Genomic DNA, 5,663 nt, shown 5'->3' on the forward strand with positions numbered 1-5,663 from the left:
AGGAAGCTTGTAGGGGAAATCTCACTTGCGGTTCTGACCAGTGGAATTTGTGGATTGACTTCATACAGTTAACTAAAACTGTATGCACCCCACTACAACTTTGGAAGGTGTTGAACAAAATGAGCAATACTCGGAGTAAAAACGTTTGTGGCATCTTAAAATATATTCATTGGCCAAATTCATCCATTGTCTCACAGACATTCATGGTCTAGAAATCATATTATCAAATGCAGTGAGTGACTTGGCAGGGGTGTATATGTATGAAGCTAGCCATGAAACTAGCGTGACTCTGGGCCAGTCACTTCTCTCTCAACCTAACCTACTTCACAGGGTTGTTGTGAGGAGAAACACCGCTCTGGGCTCCTTGGAAGAAGATATAAAATGTGTGTTTTTTTAAAGTAATCTGAGTAAGTACATAGAGCTAATGGAACTTCCTTTCCATCTGTTTTAATAAGGTGACTCTTACCTAGCCACCCCCCACCCGCCTCATGTGCTGTGAATTCTGTTTGCATCTGTTAATACAAAATCCAGTTTGTATCTAACACAAAGGAATGGTGATCTTCTAAGCCTTCTTCCCTTCAGAAAGTAGGTATAAAAATGGCCATGAAAATGCAAAAGGCATAATCTATGGAAAGTCTATAGAATAAAAATATAAAGCTTAAGTAGTGATAACTCACAATAGAAATAATTGGTGGTAATAAAATCCTCCTAGCATTGATTAACTGCCAGGAGGCATTAACTCTCCTGCAGTGGGAGAGAAAATCATTGGATATGTCCAGTTCTCACATGGAGCCATGACTGGGGCTTGTTTAGCAAACCACCAACTATCACAAAATCTTGATTTATTTTGTCATACTGTGTGCATTTAGGTCCCACCCATTCTCCTTATCTCCTATAATTTAGGCCTACAAGAGCCCACCAAGGACAGGTCTACTGAAATATAGCAAGATTAAACCATGATTGTGGCTTCAGACCTCACGCAAGGGCATGGTTAAGATGAACAAACCAACTTCAAGCCATGAAACTTCATGGTTTCACTGCCCAAAATAAACCATGGTTCAGTGTTAAGTTTGGGCCTGTCCATTATCTCAGTTTAAGCCTGAGCAAACAGAATTGAGCCTCTTGGCAAGTTCTAGTTTAGCACATCTGTTTAAAATTGCAGTCATGGTCAGGCTCCTCCTGGGCTGCTTTATTCAGATTAAAAAGGGTTTTCCTTCCTTCTCCAGTTGATTAAGTTAACTTATCTAAAGGATTTTATTTTACTTTTATGGGGATTTTAGCCAGGCAGTCTCTACCATCTGATCCCATCTCCAATACATTGGCATTGCATGGGAGATTCTGTATTGTTGGTAAGGGAATCTGTGTGATTGCTTATTTTCACTTTAAAAAATATAATTCCTCAAAAGGCCTGGGGGGGGGCAGTATTGCCATGATAGTTCTTCTTGTTTTTATATTTGATTTTTATATTTGAGTTGATATGCTTAAGATGGGGGTAAAGGCAAAGTGTGCTGTCAAGTCAGTTTCAACTCTTGGCACCCACAGAGCCCTGTGGTTTTATTTGGTAGAATACAGGAGGAGTTTACCATTGCCTCCTCCCACACAGTATGAGACAATGCCTTTCAGCATCTTTCTATATCGTTGCTGCCTGATATAGTACCAGTGGGGATTTGAACCAGCACTCTTCTGCTTGTTAGTCAAGCATTTCCCCACTGCGCTATTTAAGGTGGCATGTGGCTAAAAATCAATATAAATATGCATTCACAACCTGCCCTGTGTGGTAGGGCAGGCCAACAGAGTTGTGGCCAAAGCCTAATAAAACACTAACCATTGCACTGCATTGTCTGTTTTCAATTGTGTGGGGTATTAATTGCAGAAGACTTCAATCCCTATTTTAGCTGTGGCATTGCTGCGGAACTGATCTCTGCTAATCTGAGCTTGATCTTTTTCATTTCCATATATTAATTGAGGCTGCAATCCCATACTTGCTAACCTTGGAGTAATCCCACTGACCACAAGTACCTAGCCTCACCCTTGGTGGAGTAATGTTTACTGCTGCTTTTTGCAAATGGAAGTGCTCTGTGCCTCCAAAAAAATCCCTAAAAGTTGCATAGCCCTTTTTAGCAGCTACATCATGCTGCTGGCTCATTTTTAACTTGTCCACTAAGACAGCTAGGTCCCTTCCACATGTACTGCTTCCAAGCCAAGTCTCCCCATCAAATGCAAGACTTCACATTTGTCTGCTGAATTCCACCTTATTTCCTTGGCCTAAGCCCTATTGATCACAGCGGGTCTTCCAAGCTGACATGTATAGGATTGCATTGTATTGTAACAGACTCCTTTAAAAAACACAATTATCCTTGGGGAGGGGGCGGGCATGACCCTTGGGCCTTTAATGTGCCTCGCCCCTTCTTTCAGATCAACAGCAAAATGCACACTTATTCTTTTGTACAGCAGCTGACATATTTGTGTTCTTCATCATGGTGGTGAATTGAGTTTGATGGTATTGTTACTATTGAACTTAAGAACAGCCCTGCTGGATCAGGCCCAAGGCCTATGTAGTTCAGCATCCTGTTTCACACAGTGGCCCACCAGATGCCTCTGGGGAACCCACAGACAAGAGCTGAGTGGGCTCTTGTACCCCTGCAACTGCTATTCAGAGGCATCTTACCTCTGAGACCGGTGGTGGCCTATCGACACCAGACCAGACCACTAGCCATTGACTGACCTGCCCATCCATGAATTTAAGCCCCCTTTAAAGCCATCCAAGCTGGTGGCCACCAACACATCCTGTGGCAGAGAATTCCATCTAAGAATTTAAGAGTTTGGGACCTGTGATATTACCGAGTGGATACATGGGACTGTTGGCATATGGACTTCTTGTAGGATCTGATGTGTGTGTTTATGTAGTCTGATATTGGTTTTGTATGTTTGCAGTGGCATAGAGAGAAATAATTCTCCAGGCTAGGTTGCCTGCCACAAGCACTAGTGGTCTATTGCTTTCTTGGCCAGATCCAAACATCTGAGGAAGTGGACATACAAGCTTGTGTGACAATCAGTTTAGGGTGCCACAAAATTCCTTGATTTGCTAAAACCCTTTTAGAAGTGGTTCTTAACATAGGTTAGGACAACTAAGTTAATTCTTAATCATTTTATAGATTTTCCATGTCTTCCTACTGACTCTACAGAGCTGTACACATTTTTGTTCCAAAGATACCATTACAAAGGAAAGGTTAGACAAAGCTTTAAACATTTTTTCTCTTTGGAACAGAAAAATGCTTTTCTAAAAGCATCAATTTTGCAATACTAAGCTTCAACTATTTTTTAAATTGTAAGATCCAAATGATTGTTTAGAAGGGAACCTACAGTACACTAGAACAGGGGTTCTCAACGTTGGGTCCCCAGATGTTATTGGACTTCAGCTCCCATAATCCCGTCCCAGTGGCCTTTGGTTGGGGATTATGGGAGTTGAAGTCCAATAACCTCTGGGGACCCAGCGTTGAGAACCCCTGCACTAGAATACAGTATCTCTTAACCCTCCCTCTGTAATAGCTATGGCTTAGACCACTACATGTTTTTGATAACCCTACCATAATCTGAATGGAAGTTTTCAGACCTGAAGAAAATAGCTCTCCCAACCACAAAGGGGACATCATGTAGAATTCTATATTCATGCTGAGCATGAATATAAAGTACCAAGAACTGGGACTAGTGCTCAGCTAAGAACAGTGTTTCATCTGTTGATAGTGATCAGTGTTTTAAAATCTGAATTGGAATGTTGTCACAGACAGTCAATATAGCTTGTTCAATTTGGTCTTCCTTAGGACTGCCCCTTAAGTTAAAGCAAGTAGCAAAAAATGTTCTGCCATTATAAGCCTCAACATTACTTATGAGATCTGAGCCAATTTGAAACTTTGCACATGGTCTATAAGTGGACCTAATTTCAAAAGTTATCTGCAAGCTAAAGTAGTGAAAAGTGAAACAAACCCTTTTTATCCATTTTTAGACAAGTATCTTTGAAAATGACTGAAATTTTGAGCTACGATTCAAAAATTAGATTTTCCTTCCCCATTAAAGTCTCTGGTTAGCAAGTCCTGGCAGTTATACAGAGCATGGCTTGTTTGTGAGTGAAGCCATGTTTGCAGAGAGCGCCAGCTAGTGGATTCTTTTGCAAGTGCAATGCCCGTTTTGTAAGTGATGGAATGTGAGTTCAGGGAATGGGGGAGGTAGAGATGGAATGGACAAGTGGGGAATAGCACTGTGGGGGAGAACCTGTGGTGGAGAAGCTGTGGTGGTATGAATTTGAAACAAATGCCAACACATGCATACAAACACACAACAAATGTATGCAAAGCACACAAATATGCATGTACATATATGCAAATATGCATGTACATATATGCAAATATGCATGTACATACAAACATATGTAATGTACACAACCAGAAAAACATGCATGCAGACATACAAACAACTGTGTGTACACGATCAGAGCAGACAGGTAGATGTGTACAAATGAAAAAATGCAGATATTGGCTGCAGTCCCTCTGTTCATAAGAGCTTACTTCAGAATTGCAGTATCTCTTCTCTTTCTCCAGCCTACATTGCCAAGCAGAATGACTCCAATCAAAATTACCTCATACTACTTTCACTTTCACAAAGAGCCCTTGGTGGCGCAGTGGTAAAACTGCTGCCCTGTAACCAGAAGGTTACAAGTTCGATCCTGACCAGGGGCTCAAGGTTGACTCAGCCTTCCATCCTTCCGAGGTCGGTAAAATGAGTACGCAGAATGTGGGGGGACAATATGCTAAATCATTGTAAACCACTTAGAGAGCTTCCAGCTATAGAGCGGTATATAAATGTAAGTGCTATTGCTATTTCACTTGATTGTATTTTCGCTCACTATCAGAATGTAACTGTACTGTACTTTATTTGTGATAAGGTCCAATTGACTTAAGGGAGTGAGCCACTAATTTTAAAGCATCTTTTTAAAAAGCCATAGAATAAGTTTGACAACTCATACAAGTACTAGCTTGCTAATTTCTCTCTACTAGACCTTAGAGGGGGAAAGGCTGTACCTGCTGTGAACAAAGTTAAAAAGGACGCTGCCCTCCGTACACTAGCATGGACAAGGTGTGATTTGGATCTCAAAGGCAAAGAAAATGTGGGGGTTGTAGGTGAGCACAATATTACTGATCACATGACATCGGTTGAGGTATCAACCTTGGGTTCCAATTTCTCAGGTTTGTGCAGCTTGACCCAAAACTAAAGCGCTTCAACTGTGGCAAAGCAGCCTGCTGGTTTAAGACTAAAATTAAGGCTAAAACAGGATGGACCTGATCAGCACACAGGAAGCTACAAATTTCATCTAGAATGCCCACTCTGCTAGTTTGAGCTCTTTCCCAACCTTGGGGAAAGGAATCAAGAGTTCTTTTCAACTGAACCTATCAGGAACTGACTCTGAAGTCAACTGCTTGCAAAGTATGTGCTCTACTACTGAGCCATGGGCCCCTTCCCCTAATTTGGCTAAGATGTCACGTAAGCCACTTTCCAAAGAAAGGGCTAACAGCAGCATTAACCTTTAGTAAGAAAGCAGGCTATAGGGATTTTCTCAAAAGCTCTCAAGTCAGTTTTTCATTCACAAACTCAAATTACTGAACACACAG

This window comes from Hemicordylus capensis, chromosome 2 (assembly GCF_027244095.1).
Source record: "Hemicordylus capensis ecotype Gifberg chromosome 2, rHemCap1.1.pri, whole genome shotgun sequence".
Lineage (NCBI taxonomy): Eukaryota > Metazoa > Chordata > Lepidosauria > Squamata > Cordylidae > Hemicordylus > Hemicordylus capensis.